This window comes from Colossoma macropomum, unplaced genomic scaffold, assembly GCF_904425465.1.
Source record: "Colossoma macropomum unplaced genomic scaffold, Colossoma_macropomum, whole genome shotgun sequence".
Classification (NCBI taxonomy): Eukaryota; Metazoa; Chordata; class Actinopteri; order Characiformes; family Serrasalmidae; genus Colossoma; species Colossoma macropomum.
Genome location: NW_023495901.1, coordinates 260,162 through 283,068, shown reverse-complemented (window position 1 = coordinate 283,068; position 22,907 = coordinate 260,162). Strand labels below are relative to the sequence as shown.

Genomic DNA, 22,907 nt, shown 5'->3' with positions numbered 1-22,907 from the left:
CTTCAAGTTGAAGTATTTACTGAAGGATTTACTGAAACACTAAAACATTCATAATAAAGCACATTACAGGCTTCAAATGTCAGAGTTTAAACTAGTGCTGCCATCAGTGTTTTACCCAATGTGGGAAAGGTAATGTACACCACCGTTAGCTTGGTATTTGTCTTTACTTTGCGCTCTCCAAGCTGGGAATGGCTTCTTTGGCACTGACATTATAACATGTTATTAACACTATTTATAATGCATTATATTAACAATTCATAATGTATAATAAACATGGCTATAAAGTGTAATTCAGTGTAATTCTTTTTTATAAATATTTATAACCATGTTTATAATGCCTTATGAATACATTATAACATGTTATAAATGTGTTTATAGATGCTTACAAATGTGACATTCATAGAAAGTGTTACCAAAATTTCTTTTAACCACCATCCGAGAGCCTGTTTTGTTCTTGTAACTGTTTCTAATGCATCTAATGGGGCAGTGGTCACTAATACCAAGGTCAAAGACTGCTGAGGCAGTAATTCTGTCCATTTTGTTGGACAGAATTAAGTCTAGCAGGGTAGATTTGGTGGGATCCTTCAGATTTGGGCATGTTGATGCCATGACTAATTGTGTAAGGGTAAGATTTCCATGTATTTTCCACGTATAATTGGATGCATTAGAAAGCCAGTTAAGATTAAAATCCCGAGGACCAGCATTTCAGAAGCAGTATATTGTGATAAAAGAGTGACTATTTCATCAAGAGCAGAAGACGGAGCAGAGGGAGGCCTGTATATCCCAGCTAAAAAAAATAAAAAAAAAAAACACGAGTTATTTTTCCCCAAGCGACACTTTCAGAGCTACAGTGGGGTGCGAAAGTTTGGGCAGCCTTGTTAATTTTCCTGATTTACCTTTATAAATCATTGATTGTTTGGATAAAAAAATTCCGTTAAATATATCATATAGGGGACAAACACAGTGATACTTGAGAAGTGAAACGAAGTTTATATGAATTACAGAAAGTGTGCAATAATTGTCTAAACAAAATTAGGCAGGTGCATAAATTTGGGCACGAAAAAAAAACCTTAACTCAATATTTAGTAGATCCTCCTTTCGCAGAAATAACAGCCTCTAAACGCTTCCTATAGATTCTAATGAGAGTCTGGATTGTGGCTGAAGGTATTTTAGACCATTCTTCTTTACAAAACATCTCTAGTTCATTCAGGTTTGATGGTTTCCGAGCATGGACAGCTCTCTTTAAGTGACACCACAGATTTTCAATAATATTCAGGTCTGGGGACTGAGATGGCCATTCCAGAACGTTGTACTTGTTCCTCTGCATGAATACCTTAGTAGATTTTGAGCAGTGTTTAGGGTCGTTGTCTTGTTGGAAGATCCAGCCCCGGCGCAGCTTCAGCTTTGTCACTGATTCCTGGACATTGATCTCCAGAATCTGCTGATATTGATTGGAATCCATGCGTCCCTCAACTTTAACAAGATTCCCAGTCCCTGTACTGGCCACACAGCCCCACAGCATGATGGAACCACCACCAAATTTTACTGTAGCTAGCAGGTGTTTTTCTTGGAGTGCTGTGTTCTTTTTCCTCCATGCATAACGACCCTTATTATGCCCAAATAACTCTATTTTAGTTCCATCAGTCCACAGCACCTTATTCCAAAATGAAGCTGGCTTGTCCAAATGTGCTTTAGCATACCTCAAGCGGCTCTGTTTGTGATGTGGGCGGAGAAAAGCCTTCCTCTGCATCACTCTCCCATACAGCATCTCCTTGTGTAAAGTGCGCCGAATAGTTGAACGATGCACAGTGACTCCATCAGCAGCAAGATCATGTTGTAGGTCTTTGGTGCTGGTCTGTGGGTTGACGCTGACTGTTCTCAACATCCTTCGCTTCTGTTTATTCGAGATTTTTCTTGGTCTGCCACTTCGAGCCTTGACTTGAACTGTGCCTGTGGTCTTCCATTTTCTCACAATGTTTCTCACAGTGGAGACTGAAAGCTGAAATCTCTGAGATAGCTTTCTGTATCCTTCCCCTAAACCATGACGGTGAACAATCTTTGTTTTCAGGTCATTTGAAAGTTGTTTTGAGACTCCCATGCTGCGACTCTTCAGAGAAGATGCAAAGAGGAGAAAAACTTACAATTGCCCCCCTTAAATACCCTTTCTCATAATTGGAGTCACCTGTGTATGGAGGTCAAGGGTCACTGAACTTACCAAACCAAATTTGAGTTCCAATGATTAGTTCTAAAGGTTTTGAAATCAATAAAATGACAACAGTGCCCAAATTTATGCACCTGCCTACTTTTGTTTAGACAATTATTGCACACTTTCTGTAATTCATATAAACTTCGTTTCACTTCTCAAGTATCACTGTGTTTGTCCCCTATATGATATATTTCACGGAATTTTTTTATCCAAACAATCAATGATTTATAAAGGTAAATCAGGTAAATTAACAAGGCTGCCCAAACTTTCGCACCCCACTGTATGAACTCGAAGTATTCTTCTTTGGAGACTGCAGTTAATAAGGTGGCTTGTATAGTTACTCTTACATAAAAAGCAACTCTGCCTCTTCTTGATTCTCTGTCCATTCTATAAAGGTTAAAATCATTTAAGACCACGTCTTCATCACTTCCAGATTGTCTGAGCCAGATCTCTGTTAGTAATAAAATATCTGGATCAGATTGTGCAATCAGGACTTTAAGTTGATCCATTTTATCCTTCTGAAGTAGGCTTCTAACGTTAAGATGAATGATGCCTAAACCTTTTCTGTTTTTAAAACTCTAAAGATCTGTTATAGGGTTTACTGCAGGGTTTTCTTGTGAGTGTAAGGTAACTGGGGTTGGAACAATAAAAATCAGATTGTCTGGATTAATAAAACCATTAAAACGTTTCGCTTCTTTGTTATTTCTGGTCCTGGGTCTTCTACCCAAAACTACAGAAATACTTGAGTTTGAGTTTGAAGTATGTAATAGTCATCTGGAGTTAAAAATAGAGTAAAATATATTATGGCCTAAAATCTGTGAACCCAGCCTATTAGGATGAATCCCATCAACTCTGTAAAAAGAAGGGCGGTTCCAGAAAAGGTTGTCAATAAAAAAGCCTTTGCAGAGGCAGGTTTTTTAAAGCCAGGTGTGAAGGTTTAAAATGTGGCTAAAATGTCCTGAACCTCTTCCCAGTGACGGAATTGGTCCAGAGATAAAATCAGATCTACCACAGTCTTGCACAGAAGATAGCAGGCTTGTAAAGTCCTTTTTCAGCAGTTCTGTGTTCTGATTTCTGATATTGTTACATCCCACAGTATTAATGAGTCATATTTCTTTAGAAGACTAGGGAGCTGCTGTGTAATGTCAGAGACTTTTGCAACAGAGATAGAGTGAAATACGGCTGTGTGGTGCTTAACTTTTTTGATGATTGAGTCACCTACTATGAGCTGCTCTGACACTCTGTAAACTTCATTTCTGAATGCTGATCCCATTCACAAATGAAGTTGAATAATCTAGAACTTTCCATGTCATAAAAAATACAAACATGGAAAAACTAGAATTAAAATAAAAGAAGTTGCCATGGCAACATTCAGACTGAACTTTAATAATTAATTACACATTTCACACACACACACACACACACACACACACACACACACACCATTTTATGTTGCTTTAACTAATATTTCATGATGCATATGATGTGATGTGATAAATGCTAACTCAATGGATACACAATTAATATAATTCTCATTTATAGAAATATTTGTGGGAAAACAATTCAAGCCCATGTTATTTTTTTCCATTTACAGACAACGAGATCTGCATGGATATTTACAGACTGCTCAGAAACATGTTACAAAATGGCATTAATTCCTTCAGGTAAGTTACATTTTATTCAATGACTATATACAGTACTGAGCAAATATCAGAGACTGCTCTTCATTTAGTTCCATTTAAAATGGCCACTGAGATTCATTTTTCAGGAGATATTGCTGATGAGAACTATATATATATAAAACCATAATAAAAAAAAATAAAATATTTGAATCATTTACAACTACATATCAAATATACAAATGTTGAAATTTATTTATTTTTTTTTTTCATTTTAAATGTGATGCCAGCAACACGTTTCAACCAAAGCTGGTAAAGTTGTGTCATCCAGTCTAAAGAGGAGAGACACCATCTGGCTTGTTATCAGTGCACAGTTCAAAAGCCAGCATCTGTGAGGGTATGGGGGTGCATTAGTGCACAAGGCATGGGTGACTTGCATGTCTGTGAAGGCACCATTAATGCTGAATGATATATAAAGGTTTTGAAGAAACATATGTTGCTTTCCAGGTGACGTGTTTTTCAGAGAAGGCCTTGTGTATTCCAGCAAGACAATGTCAAACCACATTCTACATGTACCAAAATAAAAGAGTCCGGGTGCTAAACTGGCCTGCTTGCAGTCCATATTTGTCACTCACTGAAAAAATCTGGTACATTATGAGATGAAAAATACAGTAAAGGAGACCCTGAACTGTTGAGCAGCTGAAATCCTACATCAAGCAAAAAATGGAAAAACGTATCACTTTCAGAACTATTCAAAATGCGCATATATTTCTCAAAAAACAATAATATTTATCAGTTTCATGGTTCACGTAATTTACATTTTATTGCATTCTTTTTTATATATACATGTTGCACAGGTTACCAACGTTTTTGAAAAATGGGGTTGTAAGAATCTTGCATTAGTATGGGGACTTGTCAAAAGGAAAGTTTGTGAAAAAACTGGAGTTTCAAAAACTGGAGTTCAGGTTGTGAGAGGCAGAATATCTAACCAGCTGAACTTTGGTGGTGTGGAAAGATATCCCCGTAGATTTCTTTGAATGCTCTCAGAAAGGACAAAGCAGTTATAGATGCAAAGGGTGGACACATTTGATGCTAAACATTGACAATATATATTTATTTTGTTTGTTGTTTTTGAAGCTTCTGTGTAATTTTCTATTGAATAGATATATTTTTCTGTTCTTATACTAAAAAATAACTTGTTTGACTGGAAATTCAACAAATTAATCCTTTTGCACAGTGCTGTGGAGTATATGAAAATTTTGGTTTAATAATGTTGGGTATGTCATCACAGTAATAGCTGATAGTCATAGTCCCATAGCTCATAGTCATTTACAAAATATGCAGTCTTTTAATATTTAATTTAATTGTGTTCTACATGCTGAATTCAGTCCCTTTACTTTCCACACAGTGCCTGAGATTTGGAGGATGGTGCTGTTGGGTAATGCTGGTGTTGGAAAAAGTGCAACATGCAATGCAATATTAGGAAGAGAAGCTTTCAGAGAGACTGAAACTACAGAGTGTGAGATACAGAGAGGAAGAGTGGAGAACAGAAACATCTCAGTCATCGATACTCCAGCAATCAACACCACAACTCTCAGTACAGACCAGCTGGAGACTGAAATAGAGAGGTGTATCTCACTGTCTTCTCCTGGTCCTCATGTGTTCCTGCTGGTGGTCAGAGTGGGGAGATTCACAGAAGATGAGAGAAACACTGTGAAGTGGATTCAGGAGAACTTTGGAGAAGAAGCTCTGAAGTTCACCATGGTGCTCTTCACTGGAAGAGAAGAAATGACAAACCGACAGTGGATGAAATTTTCCCAGGATGCTAAGATGCTTGAATTGATTACTAACTGTGGAGCTGGTTATTATGTGATGAACAGTAAGACAGAGGTCAATCCTGCTCAGATCGCAAAGCTCCTGGACAACATCGAGACCACAGTCCAACAGAACAGCGGTCAGTGTTACACTCATGACATGTACAAGGCAGTCCAGAGAAAGAGACTCTTACAAGAACAGGCACAAGAGGAAGAGAAAACAAAGGCAAAGGAAAGGAAGAAGCAGGAAAAGATACACGAGATGGAAGGATGAGTGGAGGAAAAGATAGAGGGAGCAGAGGATGAGAGGACACCAGATAGAGAAGGACTTACACAAAGTACAGAAGAGGAAATCAACACAAAGCTGATATTAACAAATAGCACAGAAGATGATAAACCAAGCAGAGAGAACAATCTGGAAGCCTTAAGGAGGGGACAGAATAAATATATAACATCACTGGTTGAAATAACAACAACGACTGAAGATGATGAAGAGGAAAAACAACTTGAGAAAGAGGTGGCCAGAGAAGTGCAGCAGGTATCAGTTGAGTGTTTATATGAGAGAAGGACAGAAATGGAAGCCAAGTCCAAACAAGAAGATCTCGAGAGTCAAGAAGAGAGTCAGAAGAAATGTGAAGAGAGAGGAGCAGTGGGAGGAATGACACCTGATCCAGGTGTGCTTAGTACTCTTTTTTTGATGCTTCTCCATGAATACAAGACATATGTAGTTTGCCTGATTAAAGAGCTCTTTGCCTGGTGAAATGGTTCTTCAGATTGATAGACAATGTGCTGTCGATGGTATGACTGAAGTCGTTTTGGTGCTATAGCGGTCTGTGTGTTCTCAGCTTTTATTCTGGTATTGTCAGTGGAAAAATCACGAAATAGATTTGTTTCACAGTTTCACACACTAAGCATAAAATAATAAGAAAACAGAAGTAGAATAAAGGGTCATATTTTATTTGTCCAAATGTAAAAAGTTCTATCACTTTAACCAGAAATAAACATGCAGAGGTTAAAAAATGATAAAGATGGAAAAGATCGGGCATGGTGAGAGGACAAGACTAGTTTGACATTTGGGGTGGCAACCTTACGTTTTATAAGTGTTTGTTTATTTCGTGCAGCTATCCTATCAGCAAAAAACTGAAGCGATATGGGGAAAAGACTCTACAGGGAATTAAAGAGGAATGAAAGTCACTCTGTCCAATATTGATGAGAAAAATTCATTGTAATGTCACATCGTCAGATGTGAACTTCATTATAGTGATTGTGTTACAGCTCCAAACTTAAGAATTATAGCTGTGAGCTCCGCTGTCCTGTATTCATATTGTGCATATGATACTGTGGCGGCTCTGGTTTTGGGAAGGAGCTGTAGAGGCGCCGTATGCAGAGCTGCGCCAAGGCGCCTTCCGTACATTAAACTAAACTCTCACTGCGAGACTCTTGTTTTTAAGAGTGAACTACCGCATGTGGGGGACGGGCATATTTGACTATGAGCGAATCAGAAACTGATAATTTAAATGATAACTCTCTAGGCCAATCAGAAAACACGAGCATCAAGTTCTGTCACACTCACTATCAAGAATGCCATAGAGTTTGATAGTGAGTGTGAGAGGGTTTGATAGCGAGTGTGAGAGGGTTTGATAGCGAGTGTGAGAGTTTGATAGCAAGTGTGAGAGAGTTTGATAGCGAATGTGAGAGGGTTTGATAGTGAGTCTGAGAGAGTTTGATAGTGAGTGTGAGAGGGTTTGATAGTGAGTCTGAGAGAGTTTGATAGTGAGTGTGAGAGGGTTTGATAGCGAGTGTGAGAGGGTTTGATAGCGAGTGTGAGAGGGTTTGATAGTGAGTGTGAGAGGGTTTGATAGCGAGTCTGAGAGAGTTTGATAGTGAGTGTGAGAGGGCTTGATAGCGAGTGTGAGAGGGTTTGATAGCGAGTCTGAGAGAGTTTGATAGTGAGTGTGAGAGGGTTTGATAGCGAGTGTGAGAGGGTTTGATAGCGAGTCTGAGAGAGTTTGATAGCGAGTCTGAGAGAGTTTGATAGCGAGTGTGAGAGGGTTTGATAGCGAGTGTGAGAGGGTTTGATAGTGAGTGTGAGAGGGTTTGATAGCGAGTGTGAGAGAGTTTGATAGTGAGTGTGAGAGGGTTTGATAGCGAGTGTGAGAGGGTTTGATAGCGAGTCTGAGAGAGTTTGATAGTGAGTGTGAGAGGGTTTGATAGCGAGTGTGAGAGGGTTTGATAGCGAGTGTGAGAGGGTTTGATAGCGAGTCTGAGAGAGTTTGATAGCGAGTGTGAGAGGGTTTGATAGTGAGTGTGAGAGGGTTTGATAGCGAGTGTGAGAGGGTTTGATAGCGAGTGTGAGAGGGTTTGATAGTGAGTCTGAGAGAGTTTGATAGCGAGTGTGAGAGGGTTTGATAGCGAGTGTGAGAGGGTTTGATAGCGAGTCTGAGAGAGTTTGATAGCGAGTGTGGAGAGGGTTTGATAGCGAGTGTGAGAGGGTTTGATAGCGAGTGTGAGAGGGTGTGAGAGGGTTTGATAGCGAGTGTGAGAGGGTTTGATAGTGAGTCTGAGAGAGTTTGATAGTGAGTGTGAGAGGGTTTGATAGTGAGTGTGAGAGGGTTTGATAGCGAGTGTGAGAGGGTTTGATAGTGAGTCTGAGAGAGTTTGATAGTGAGTCTGAGAGAGTTTGATAGCGAGTGTGAGAGGGTTTGATAGCGAGTGTGAGAGGGTTTGATAGTGAGTCTGAGAGAGTTTGATAGCGAGTGTGAGAGGGTTTGATAGCGAGTGTGAGAGGGTTTGATAGTGAGTCTGAGAGAGTTTGATAGCGAGTGTGAGAGGGTTTGATAGTGAGTCTGAGAGAGTTTGATAGCGAGTGTGAGAGGGTTTGATAGCGAGTGTGAGAGGGTTTGATAGTGAGTGTGAGAGAGTTCGATAGTGAGTGTGAGAGGGTTTGATAGTGAGTGTGAGAGTTTGATAGCGAGTGTGAGAGGGTTTGATAGCGAGTGTGAGAGGGTTTGATAGGGAGTGTGAGAGGGTTTGATAGCGAGTGTAAGAGGGTTTGATAGTGAGTGTGAGAGGGTTTGATAGCGAGTGTGAGAGGGTTTGATAGCGAGTCTGAGAGAGTTTGATAGCGAGTCTGAGAGAGTTTGATAGCGAGTGTGAGAGGGTTTGATAGCGAGTGTGAGAGGGTTTGATAGTGAGTGTGAGAGGGTTTGATAGCGAGTGTGAGAGAGTTTGATAGTGAGTGTGAGAGGGTTTGATAGCGAGTGTGAGAGGGTTTGATAGCGAGTCTGAGAGAGTTTGATAGTGAGTGTGAGAGGGTTTGATAGCGAGTGTGAGAGGGTTTGATAGCGAGTGTGAGAGGGTTTGATAGCGAGTCTGAGAGAGTTTGATAGCGAGTGTGAGAGGGTTTGATAGTGAGTGTGAGAGGGTTTGATAGCGAGTGTGAGAGGGTTTGATAGTGAGTCTGAGAGAGTTTGATAGCGAGTGTGAGAGGGTTTGATAGCGAGTGTGAGAGGGTTTGATAGCGAGTCTGAGAGAGTTTGATAGCGAGTGTGAGAGGGTTTGATAGCGAGTGTGAGAGGGTTTGATAGCGAGTGTGAGAGGGTGTGAGAGGGTTTGATAGCGAGTGTGAGAGGGTTTGATAGCGAGTGTGAGAGGGTGTGAGAGGGTTTGATAGCGAGTGTGAGAGGGTTTGATAGCGAGTCTGAGAGAGTTTGATAGTGAGTGTGAGAGGGTTTGATAGTGAGTGTGAGAGGGTTTGATAGCGAGTGTGAGAGGGTTTGATAGTGAGTCTGAGAGAGTTTGATAGCGAGTGTGAGAGGGTTTGATAGCGAGTGTGAGAGGGTTTGATAGTGAGTCTGAGAGAGTTTGATAGCGAGTGTGAGAGGGTTTGATAGCGAGTGTGAGAGGGTTTGATAGTGAGTCTGAGAGAGTTTGATAGCGAGTGTGAGAGGGTTTGATAGTGAGTCTGAGAGAGTTTGATAGCGAGTGTGAGAGGGTTTGATAGCGAGTGTGAGAGGGTTTGATAGTGAGTGTGAGAGAGTTCGATAGTGAGTGTGAGAGAGTTCGATAGTGAGTGTGAGAGGGTTTGATAGTGAGTGTGAGAGTTTGATAGCGAGTGTGAGAGGGTTTGATAGCGAGTGTGAGAGGGTTTGATAGGGAGTGTGAGAGGGTTTGATAGCGAGTGTGAGAGGGTTTGATAGCGAGTGTAAGAGGGTTTGATAGTGAGTGTGAGAGAGTTTGATAGCGAGTGTGAGAGGGTTTGATAGTGAGTGTGAGAGGGTTTGATAGCGAGTGTGAGAGAGTTTGATAGCGAGTGTGAGAGGGTTTGATAGTGAGTGTGAGAGGGTTTGATAGCGAGTGTGAGAGAGTTTGATAGCGAGTGTAAGAGGTTAGTTAGGATTTTGGCCTAAACGGCCTCTCATAAGTTTGCCCTGTTTGTGAATGATCAGTTAGATGTGATTGTGTGTAAGTGTGTAAAGGCATCGTATAGGGCACGGTAGGGGTATTGAAATGAAATTCCATCACATTTAATAGATCTTTTTTAAAAAAATCACTTAAATGTAAAATGTAATGATGAATGAATAAATTAGCTGATAGTTAATGGCACTAACACATACCAATTAGTTCCCTTGTTACTTCTTCATATGAATAAACACACTTATCAGTTCATTGTCAGTATAATAAGCATAAGTTAGTACAGTTAATGAGAAAATAAGCCATGAACTAATAACAAACTAAACAATCATTTAACAGTATACTCAGTTACTAATTAGTAGGTACATAATCAGTTACTAAATAATAACTAATGCTTAATAAACACAATCTATAAATAATGAGTAGTAAATGGCTATACATGATTAATAGATGATATATATACACAACCATTAAAGTTACCCAAATTACATAAAATCCTTGTTTCTGCGCTCATTGTCCATTTTATCAGTTCCACTTACTATATAGGTGCACTTTGTAGTTCTACAGTTACAGACTGTAGTCCATCTGTTTCTCTGATACTTTGTTAGCCCCCTTTTACCCTGTTCTTCAGTGGTCAGGACCTCCATTGACCCTCACAGAGCAGGTACTATTTGGGTGGTGGATCATTCTCAGCACTGCGGTAACACTGACGTGGTGGTGTTGTGATAGTGTGTGTTGTGCTGGTACAAGTGGATCAGACACAGCAGTGCTGCTGGAGTTTTTAAACACTGTGTCCACTCACTGTCCACTCTATTAGACACTCCTACCTTGTCAGTCCACCTTGTAGACGTAAAGTCAGAGACGATAGCTCATCTGCTGCTGCACAGTTTGTGTTGGTCATCCTCTAGTCCTTCATCAGTGGTCACAGGACGCTGCCCACAGGACGCTGTTGGCTGGATATTTTTGGTTGGTGGACTATTCTCAGTCCAGCAGTGACATTGAGGTGTTTAAAACTCCAGTTAAAACACCATTTTGAACCATTTTGCTGTCACTGGATGCCAGCTTTCCAGTGAGTAATTTTTTTAACTCCTAACTTGTATAGGCAAGTAAACATTAGGTTAGCTTCTATATTTCAGTTGAACTGGTGACATGGTCTGCTCTCCAGACAAATATTTGCATCCCTTTTGTGATTGAAGAAATCAGTTCATGGACAAGTTAAAAAAAAAAAAAATGCTATTACTAAGCTAAATGGGTGACATTTCAACATAGAACACTGAAACCTTCCCCTGCTGCATGCTTGTCAGTGATTGGCCCTCAGCAGCAGTATCTTCATGTTCTCTGTCCGACTCCGGTTCAAACATATATGATAAAACCTCATAATGGCTTACAGTTGCTTATAAGTACTTATAGTTACATGCATAACACTCTATAAAATAAGTATAAAATAAGTATATAAACAAAGGCTGAACTAGAAAGGTGGAATAAAGGATAATGAGAAAACAAAATACACTTCCACTTTAAGTATGAAGGGAAGGTAGACTTTATGTTTCACTTGTTTGCTCTTGGTGGAGCAAACTCCTTTTCTATTGCTTGGAGCAGTTTGTTTTTTTTTTCCCTAGTAAATTTGGGGCAATTACTCTCTTTGCTTTTTCCAGCCCTCTTTTCTTTTCTTTTCTTTTTCCTTTTCTTTTTGTTCAAATACCCACCTGGGCTGTGTACCGTACCGGTCACCCCTCTACAAAGGTGTGACAAAAGGCTACTGTTTGCCACAGCCTTAAGTAGAGGAGTCTGCAGGTGTGACGGGTTGGACCTAATCAGCCAGAGGGTTTCTGGAAATTGGAGTTCCCTGAAGTTACCTTGCTGCCATTGCTCTCTGCTGGCAGCAGGTGGTGCAGGCTGGACTGTTTCAATAAGAAGCTATAGGAAAGCAACAGCTATGAGAATAGCAGTAGAGCAGAAAGAGTCTTTCCATGTTTTCTGTATCTCATGTTTCTGACACAGAGGCTGCTTTAGATCATGAAAATATGGTGCTTTTGTTTATTGTAATCAGATTTCTGATACAGTTCCATCCAAGATATACACAGGGTTGGGATAGCTGCTGAAAAAATAGTAGTTAGCTACTTTGTTGCTACTTTCCCAAAATGTGTAGCTAGCTACAATTTAGCTACTTTTCCAGAAAAAGTAGTGCACTACTTTTTAGCTACTTTAAAAGCGTGATTGTCAGAACATTTGTGAATCTCCACCTGACACACCAAACAAGCCCTACTGAAAGTGTGAACAAGACACTGCATTTAATCCTGTGTCAGAAAGAAACACACAATTGAAAAGCTGCAAATATACAAAAAGATCACCAAAAAGTGAGTTTAAGTGTAACCAACTATCAAATTTACACAACCAAAGGTGTGATATCCAACAAAAATTTAGACTAAAGGCAATGTCAATCATTCTAGGGTTTCCAAACAAAAATCAACAAAAATAACCGAATACAAACCAGAGAATTTGTGCAAAGCATCGTCAGCTGTTGGAATAAAACTGCTCCGATTTTAACATTTCAGCAAGACATACAGACACGACATTCAGAGTCCTTTGTTAAACTTTGGCAACGCTTCAGCCTTAATATCCTCATCAGTGACTCTGGCTCTGTTTGGGGTGAGAATCAGGCCTGGATAATCTCTCCACTGCTGCAGAGCTGTTGCAGCTCCACAGCAGAACTAGATTTTTAGGTAAAATATCAGAATCCTCCTTTAGTGTAAAATCGTTATAACACACAGTTCTAATACAGTTTTCACAATAAATGTTTCTTAAACACTGGAGTTAATGTATAACTGGTAATTCAAAAACCTTTAACGCTGAAGACTGACGTGCAGACTGCACAACAACGCAGATAACGAAACAGCAAAGAGAAAGATTTAAGATGAACATCGATAATTTGGAGATAAATGGACTTATTTGCATTTATAAGCACTCAGCTGGTTTCCTGATACGTTTAATCTGCAACAACTCGTGAAGCTGAAGTCACTTCTCATTCTCCAGCTTCTCGTTCGAGGTCTCCCGTTCCACCTTAAATGGCGACTGTACAAGCTGGCAACTCCGCCACCATTTAAGGTGGTCTATCGATACGATAGACCACAATATTCTCCTTGAAAGGTTAGAAAACATGGTTGGAATCACAGGGACAGCCCTATCATGGTTCAAATCTTACTTAACGGAACGTTATCAGTTCATAAAGGTAAATGACTTATCTTCCAATTATTCACAAGTAAGATCTGGAATTCCGCAAGGCTCTATTTTAGGACCATTATTATTTACATTATACATGTTACCGTTAGGCACAGTTATAAGTAGCCATGGCATTAACTTTCACTGTTACGCAGACGATACGCAACTGTACATATCAGCCAAGCCTGATGACAAATACAGGTTAAAGAAAATAGAGGACTGTGTAAAAGATGTGAAGGGTTGGATGTCGCGTAACTTCCTCCTCCTAAACAGTAACAAAACAGAGGTTCTCCTTCTGGGTCCAAAAGTGGCAAGAAATAAATTATCAGATTTAACTTTAAATCTCGCTGACTTTCCAGTTATACCAGGTTCAGCAGCAAAAAATCTTGGTGTAATACTCGATCCAGATTTATCATTTGATCAACACATAGGCAGCATCACTAGGACAGCTTTTGTACATCTTCGCAATATCGCCAGAATAAGAAATGCCTTATCGCTGCACGATGCAGAAACATTAGTACATGCCTTTATTACCTCAAGGCTAGATTACTGTAACGCATTACTGTCAGGATGCACCAGCAGGAATTTAAGTAAACTTCAACTAGTTCAAAATGCTGCAGCCAGGGTTCTCACTAAAACTAGAAAATTTGATCATATCAGTCCAGTTCTATCATCACTCCATTGGCTGCCTGTTAAATTCCGTATTGATTACAAAATTCTTTTATTGACGTATAAAGCCCTACATGGGCTCGCTCCTGAGTACCTGCAAGACCTTATTTCCCTTTACGAGCCACCACGATTACTCAGATCACAGAGTGCTGGCTTTTTAATAGTTCCCAGAATTCAGAAGGTTTCATCTGGGGGAACAGCCTTTTCTTATAAAGCCCCCAAACTCTGGAATGATCTTCCAGAAAATGTTCGGGACTCAGACTCAGTCGCAATATTCAAATCTAGGCTGAAAACTCATTTGTTTAGTTTAGCTTTTGGTAGCTAATGTTTCCCCTTGGATAAAGGCAGCAGATCCAGGGGTCCATGGACGCAGGGAATTATAGTAAACTGAGACGCTGGTGCCGTCGTCCCGCCGCTCACACGCGATCACTCAGGTTTGTGGACGGTGGAGCGGAGGAATGCCAGATTGTTTCAGGGTGCTCCCGTGTCTGTGTGCCCTTTTGGTTCTCTCCTTTTAGTTAAGCTGTTATAGTCAGATCTGCCGGAGTCGTTAGCCACACTCTGGAAATGTTTTACATACTACTATACATACACCCATACAGAACTAAACTAACTCCATTTCCCTACCTTTCTTCCGAGAAAACGACTGCTCACCTGTCCGGCCGGACACTGCTGGATGATTGTTTGTAGAGCTCTCCGGCTACCCGCTTCAGACCAGTTACCCACAACCCAGTCACCGCCACCTGCCTTGGACTGGCTGCCCACTCTACACTGAAGTCTCCTAACTATTACTACTATTACTATTAATATTAGTAGAATAATAATTTTGTACGTAGTTTGACCAGAGGAGGATGGGTCCCCCCATGTGAGCCTTGGTTCCTCCCAAGGTTTCTTCCTCAACTGAGGGAGTTTTTCCTTGCCACTGTCGCCCCTGGCTTGCTCACCTGGAGGATTTACATTTCATGTTGAAACTTTGTTCTAAACGGATTTCTGTGAAGCTGCTTTGTGACAACATCAGTTGTAAAAAGCGCTATACAAATAAATTTGATTTGATTTGATTTGATTTAAGGTGGAACAGGGCAATTCAAATGAGAAGCAGGAGACTAAGAAGCGACTTCAGCCTCGTAAAAAGTTGAACATTGAGAGACATTTTACAAGAAACTCGCAGAGAAGTTTCGTGAGATGCGAGAAAAGCAGCTATAGCTGAGCTAAAGTTTAAAGTTTAAAGCAGAGCAAAGTAAGTCTGTGTTTGTGTTTACGTTATATTTTTAGTCTATGCCAGCACATAAACACATACTGAGACATATTTACAGACAAGATGGTAAAACGGACATAAAATGTTGTGCCTCCCAAGGTGGTTTCATTTTTGTTGAAAGGACAAAATGGCTCTTCTTAACATTTCTGTTGCCGACCCCTGAGCTAAGCTTCCTATAGTAAGGGGTGATCAGCGCGTGGGGCCAGCATGTGTCCATTTGCTTAAACTGTCCGCGGCTCAGTCATGTTTGCACCGAAAACCAGGCCTCAGGACCTTGATGTGCCAAAATCAGAATCAGGATCAGAATCAAGCTTTTTTGTATTTGACAATCATTTCACAATAGTAAATAAAATAAAAAAATAAAAATAAGAATAAAATGAAACTGTGCATTGTGCAAAGCATATGTCTTAAGTTAAAGTGCTGAATTAAAAGTTAAAAAAATGTATAGTTAAAAGATGTATTGTGGCAAAAAAGGGGATAAGTGAGGTAACATTCAGATAAGTGGGATAATAAGGCAGGCAAGTGAGGTGCAGAAAACACTGGTCTGAGAGGGTGGTTACAGAGGATGGAATGTTGAGTGTTGCTATATACCATATACGTTATAGACCAATATATTTAAAAAGCACAGTTTGAATATTGTTCATATGCAATATTTCAACTGTTCAAGAGAGTGATGGCTTGTGGGAAGAGGCTTCTCTGTAGCCTGGATATTCTGGTCCTTATTTGGCTGAAGCGCTGGGACCTGAGGGAGGGAGCTGGAACAGATGATGTCCGGGATGGGACGAGTCAGGGGAGATTTTCTCCGCGTGCTTCCTGATTCTGAAGGCATGCAGTGTGGGCAGCTTAACACCAATTATCCTCTCTGCAGACCTGATGATGCGCTGCAGTCTGTGGAGGTCATGCTTGGTGGCTGAGCTGCCCCACACTGTGATGGACATGGTGATGACAGACTCTATGATGGCTGTGTAGAACCGCACCATCAGCTCCTGGGGCAGGTTGAACTTCCTCAGCTGACACAGGAAGTAAATCCTCTGTTGGGCTATCTTGGTAATGGAGCTGATGTTGCTGTTCCACTTCAGGTGGGACTGGTGATTGTTGTGCCCAGGAAATTGCAGGACTCCACTGCCATCACAGTTCTGTCCAGGATGGTGAGCAGTGGCAGGGTTGGAGGGCTCCTCCTGAAGTCCACAGTCATCTCCGCTGTTTTTACTGTATTCAGCACCAGGTTATGGTGGCTGCTCAAAAGGACCATCTTTTCAACCACCCGTCTGCAAACAGACTCGTCACCATTGCGGCTGAGACCAATGACTGTAGTGTTGTCTGCATGCTTCAAAATTTTGACTGAGGGGTCCATGGAGGTACAGTCATCTGTGTACAGTGAGAGAAGCAAAAGGGGGAGAACACAATGCTGTGGAACACCTGTACTGATGATCTGGGTTTTTGAGGTGAACTTTCCCAACCTCACCTGCTGCTCTGATGATCCACCACCCAAATAGTACCTGCTCTGTGAGGACTACAGTCTGTAACTGTAGAACTACAAAGTGCACCTATATAGTAGGTGGAGCTGATAAAATGGACAATGAGCATAGAAACAAGGAGGTGGTCATAATGTTATGCCTGCGGTGTATGTGGACACCTGAACATCACAGCTTTTGTTGGACATCCCATTTCAAAACCATGGGCGTTAATATGGAGTTGCCCCCCTTTGCAGTTATAGCAGCCTCCACTCTTTTCCAAACCCTGAAAAAGAGCCTCAAACAATTACCCCACCTCCACCAAACTTTACTTTTGGCACTATGCATTCTGGTATGCATTTCAGCACTTGGCAGTCCTGCTCCTTGAGTTTGCAGAGTCTTCCACTTCGTGACTAGCCTGTAGCTGCTCCTATATGCTTCCAATACACAATAATAGCACATACAGCTGACCAGATGTAAAAATGCAGAAATTTTACTAACTGACCTGTGATAAATGAGTCACATTTAAAGTCACTCAGTATGATGTATTCTACTGTCAATGTTTGCCTACAGAGATGTACTTGATTTTATACACCTGTTAGCAAAAGGTGTGGCTGAAATATCTGAACTCAATAAGTAGGATGGAATTACATTGATTATCTAAGGCGAATAATGTAGATTATATTGTAACAGCTCTGCATGTCAGATATATATATATATATATATATATATTCATTCACAGTAAGTGAACAGTCAGTTCTTATAGTCAATGTAACGTATTGGATTGTGGAGAAATGGGTAAATGTGAAGACCTGTGCAACTTTGACAAATCATGACCAGACAAATGGGTCAGAGCATCTCTGAAATGGCAAGGCCTGTGGGGTGCTCCACAAGCCAGCAACAGGGTGTTAGGCACCCAAGGTTTGTTGGTGCACAAGGGCAATGAAGGCTATCCCATTTGGCCTGAACCAACAGAAGGGCTACTGTGGTAGTTGAATTTGCATATGAAATTGAAAAAAAATCTGGAATATGTTGTCATACAAAAAGCCAGGATTTGCCAATTTGAGTGGAAATTTATTTCCTTATTTTCTTTCATTTTTATATCATATTCCTTCTTATCGTATTCATTAATTGGTAATTAAGCATAGTGCATATTACAGATAATAGCTATATTTGTACATGATTTGTTCCCACATACAATGGTGCTTGAAAGTTTGTGAACCCTTTAGAATGTTCTATATTTTTGCATAAATTTGACCTTCATCAGATTTTCACACAGGTTCTAATAGTAGATAAATAAAACCAAATGAGACCAAAATATGAGACTTGGCCATTTATTTATTGAGGAAAATGATCCAGTAGTACAGATCTGTGAGTGGCAAAGCTATGTGAAGCTTAAAGAGTAGCAGATAATTTGAATGTGAAATTAGAGGTAAGTGAAATTAGAGGTAAGTAACAAAGGGTAAGTGACTCATGTGAGTGACCACCCTGTTTTATTTAAAGAACAGGGATTCTTCACAGTCTGATCTTCACAACACGTTTGTGGAAGTGTATTATGGCACAAAAATAAAGGAGATTTCTGAGGACCTCAGAAGAAGAGTTGTTGATACATATCAGGCTGGAAAATGTTACAAAACTGTCTCTAAAAAGTTTGGGCTCCACCAGTAACAGTCAGACAGATTGTGTACAAATGGAGGAAATTCAAGACCACTGTTATGCTCCCTAGAAGTGGTCAAGCAATAAAGACCACACCAAAAGCAAGGTGTATAAAAGTCTGTGAGGACACAAAGGAACCCAGGGTAACTTCTAAGCAACTGAAGGCCTGTCTCACAGTGGATAATGTTAACAACAATGGTGTGCATGGCAGGGTTGCAAAGAGAAAGCTGCTGCTGTCCAAAAAGAACTTTGCTGCCCATCTGCATTTTGCTAAAGATCACAAGGACAAGCCAGAAAGCTATTTGAACAATGTTTTGTGGGCGGATGAGACCAGAATATATCTTTTTGGTTTAAATGAGGAGCATTATGTTTGCAGAAATGAAAACACTGCATTCCAGCATAAAAACCTTATCCTATCTGTGAAACATGGTGGTGGCAGTATCATGGTTTTGGTCTGTTTTGCTGCATCTGGGTCAGGCCGGCTTGCCACCATTGATGGATCAATGAACTCTGAATTATACCAGCAAAGTCTAAAGGAAAATGTCAGGACATCTGTTCATGAGCTGAAACTCAAGAGAACGTGGGTCATGCAGCAACACAACGACCCTAAACACATAAATTGTTCTAACAAATAATGTTTAAAGAAGAAAAAAGTGAATGTTTTGGAATGGCCAAATCAAAGTCCTGACCTTAATCCTACAGAAATGCTGTGGAAGGACCGGAAGCAGCAGTTCATGGTAGGAAGCCCACCAACATAACAGAGTTGAAGCTGTTTTGTATTGAGGGGCTAAAACTCCACCAAGCTGATGTGCAGCACTGATCAACAGTTACCGGATACGTTTATTTGCAGTCTGGTGCGACCCCCTTGTTGCAGTTAGTTGCACAAGGGGGTCACACCAGATACTGAAAGCAAAGGTTCACATACTTTTGCCACCCACAGATATGTAATACTGGATCATTTTCCTCAATGAATAAATGACCAAGTCTAATATTTTTTGTCTCATTTGTTTTATTTGGTTCTCTTCTACTATTAGGACTTAGGACTATTAAGACTATTAGTGTTAAAAATTTAGGTCAAATGTGTGCAGAAATATAGAAAATTAGGGTTTACAAACTCAAGCACCACTGTAGTTACTAGCTTAATAAGGAACTATATTGTAAACTGTTAATGAAGCACTTTTTCAGAGATAAACATCTACCGTAAGTCTAAGTATTCATATAAAAAAAGCAGTAGAGCTATTTTTTTTATTTATTTATTGGTTTGTTTGTTTGTTTGTCTTATCAGAAATGTTGGCCAGAGAAGATGAAATCAAGATGCACCTTGGCAATATTGGTAAGTCACATTCTCTTATTAAATAAACACACACACACACACACACACACACACACACAAACACACACACACACACAAAGACACAAACACACAAACACATACACACATAAAAGAAAGCTCTTGCCAGTAGCATTTGCCATATTGATACTCTTCTAACTGGATTAAGAATAAGAATTCTCATAGCTTCTCAATTAGGTTACTATGTGCCCTGAGAATATATTTAAATATTAGTTAGTAATTGAAGTGGTAACTAGTCGATAATAAAATGGGAAGATATTATTAACAGTCTGTAATTACTCATAAACAATTTGTTAATTTTCCAGTTGATCCAAAAGAACTCACTTAGTAGGTATAATAGTAAAAATAATAATAAAAAAAGTCTTTTTAGATTTTTTTTAACAGTTTCAGAAATAAGATGCTCAGCTCTTACAACGTAATATCTGCTTATTCAACATATCAGCCCAATTATTTCAAATCATTATAGGGTTTTTTATATAATAGTTATAATAAGTAGTTCTGCTGAAATTATGTAGTAATAGTGCCGTAAAATCCATATTCACTTGTTTCTTACCTGTTATATATTTAAATGGTCGGGTGCAGTGTGATGTACAGAATGTTACAGGCTGTAATAACAGTGAAAATAATTGTATTTAAAGATGTAAAATACAAACTTCTTTTCTTCTTGTTTTCTCAGTTACTGCATCTCACATCACATGATATTTTCTGTTCTTCAGAATAATGTGGATGATTACACTAAAATTACAATCACACATTCTATTACTTTTACATGTAGGCCCCCCTACAGACAGTGTAATTCTCAAGAACAGATGAGGTAAATATAACAGAGATTACACAGAATCAGAGCTGAAATATCAACACATGTTCCTTTTGTTTTACCTGTTGACTGTTACTATTATAAAACACACAATTATTAACAACAAATTAACATGAAATTGTTAGGTTAGTGCAACTTGTTACTATAATATAAACGTATAATTACTGAGTACTAATTACTGATCTGTAAAGTGCTCTGGGGATCCAGATTTACCTTTGTATACTTAATAAACCAGGAGAGCCTACATTACAGCTACATTCACTACACAGCTATAGTTTTTAGATTATTCAAATTAGAAAATATCACCATACATTACTTAATAGTGTGCAAAGTGTAAAACTGTTGTTTTATTCACTTTAATGATGTAACATTAGACTATCACAGAAAACACACCAGCCTATACACCTTCATCATATTTTCAGCACTGATCATTTTGTCCAGGAAGCTATTGTAAAGACAATACTGTGTCATATTGAATTATGAAATGGTCTCATTAAAACAGCCTTTGGGGTTTCTGAGGTAAAAAGGAAGTACATCCAATTAAAAGATATTTTTGTCAGAATGTACGGACAGTTGAATTCAAGATAAAGGATATAAAGGAGACCCAATTTAACAGCAAAAAATTATTTCTTGCAACTATTTATATATAAGGAAATGTAATGTCTACTGTGGAATGTGGAGAACAGCCTAACGATTCTATTATTCATTGTGATGTTTCATATTTTTTTTATATACAGTATACACTCTGCTACAGACATTGCTTGAAGAACTTACCAAGCTAACAGTTTAGCTGAAAGTGACAGGAGTGAAAATGCTGCACACACCTATAAGGTGTGGTTAACTGAAAAAAGTAGCTTAGGCTACAGTTCAGTTCAATACAGTTCAAAATAAACGTGCATGTGAAGTTAACTTAAGAGGTCTTACCTCCAAGTCAGAATGCAGGCCTTAGTATCACTTAAGTCCCCCAAGATCATTTATATTGTCTCACTCTATCGGTTGTTTATTGGTTTTTATGTGTTTGCATGTATCTTTCAGATTTAAACTGGATTTCTAATCTGATACTCGTGCTGTTGGGTAAGACTGGAGAGGGAAAAAGTGCAACAGAAAACACCATCCTGGGCAGGAAAATGTTAAAAAGAGTGCTAAAAGAGTTGACGGATTAGTGGAGGGTAGAAACACCACAGTCATTGATACTCCTGGGTTTTTTGATAATGTAATGGATGACAAAACAATGAGGGAGGAAATGAAAAGGTGTCTTGAGATTATCCCAAAACCATACGGACTACATGCCATTCTGCTTGTTATCAGCCTGACAGGGAGGTTCACTCAAGAGGACAATAATGCTGTCATGTGGATCCAGAAGAACTTTGGAGAAGATTCCCTGAAATACACCATCATTCTGTTTACTAAAGTTGATCACCTTAATGAGAAAAAGCTGGAAGATTACATAAAGGATTCCCGAGCCCTTACAAATGTGATTGAGAAGTGTGGTGGCAGATATCATGCAGTAAACAACAGAAACATAAGAGATCGTATGCAGGTTACAGAGCTGCTGAAGATCGTAGATAAAATGGTGCAGGACAACGAAGGACACCTGTACACCAATGACATATTTAGCAAAGCCCAGAAAAAGATTGAACGTGGTGAAAAGTTAGAAAAGGCAAAGGATGTAGCTCTAGCAGTGGGTTCAGCAGTTGGAACAGCAGGAGCTGTAACTGGTGGGGTATTGTTGGGTGTAACAGGACTGGTAGCACTACCTGCTGTGGTTTTAGTGCTGCAGTGCTGCAGTGGCGACTGGAGCAGGCATCAACTTGGTTGTAAAGAAATATAAGAAGAATAATGAAAATGAGGTGAAAAAATGTACAAATGAATTAGACTCAAATGAATAAGTTTGATACCAAAGATTACAGATTGCACACAGTGATGAAATTTGGAAAGATATTGTTAATATTTACAGTGAAATTAAGTAAAATCTCACAAACCATCCTAAAAATGCCCTGCTTAAGAATGTGATTTTGTTTTATTAGCTTCAGGCTGACAGGCCACTTCAGTAACACATAGGTTGGCTTCACTGTAAAACTGCAAGATACAGACTAAGGAAGTTATTATTTAAATGTCTTATAGCCTTCAAATATTTATGTTTAAGATAGAGCTGCCATAAGTGTGAAAAGTGAATGTACACAACTGGTAGCTTGGTGCTAACATGCCATTGACCTATGCTAGCTGAAAATTGCTTTTCTGATGTTCATGGTGAATGTTACTTATTTGTTTTTGTTTTTGTTTTTTTTTTTGTTTGTTTTTTTTTAGTTAATTCAAATCAATGTGTATGTTTAAAATGTTTAAATGTTGAGCAACTGTCTTCCTATACTCTTCCCATACCCTTAACATAAACATTAACATAAACTTGTCTAAGATATTGCTACACCAAAAAAAT

At 39.4% G+C, this 22,907-nt stretch overlaps 1 pseudogene; it reads left to right on the top strand.

The window, feature by feature from the left end:
• The first annotated feature begins 5,250 nt into the window (after positions 1–5,250).
• Positions 5,251–22,304, top strand: LOC118803440 (annotated as a pseudogene).
• Positions 22,305–22,907: the final 603 nt, after the last annotated feature.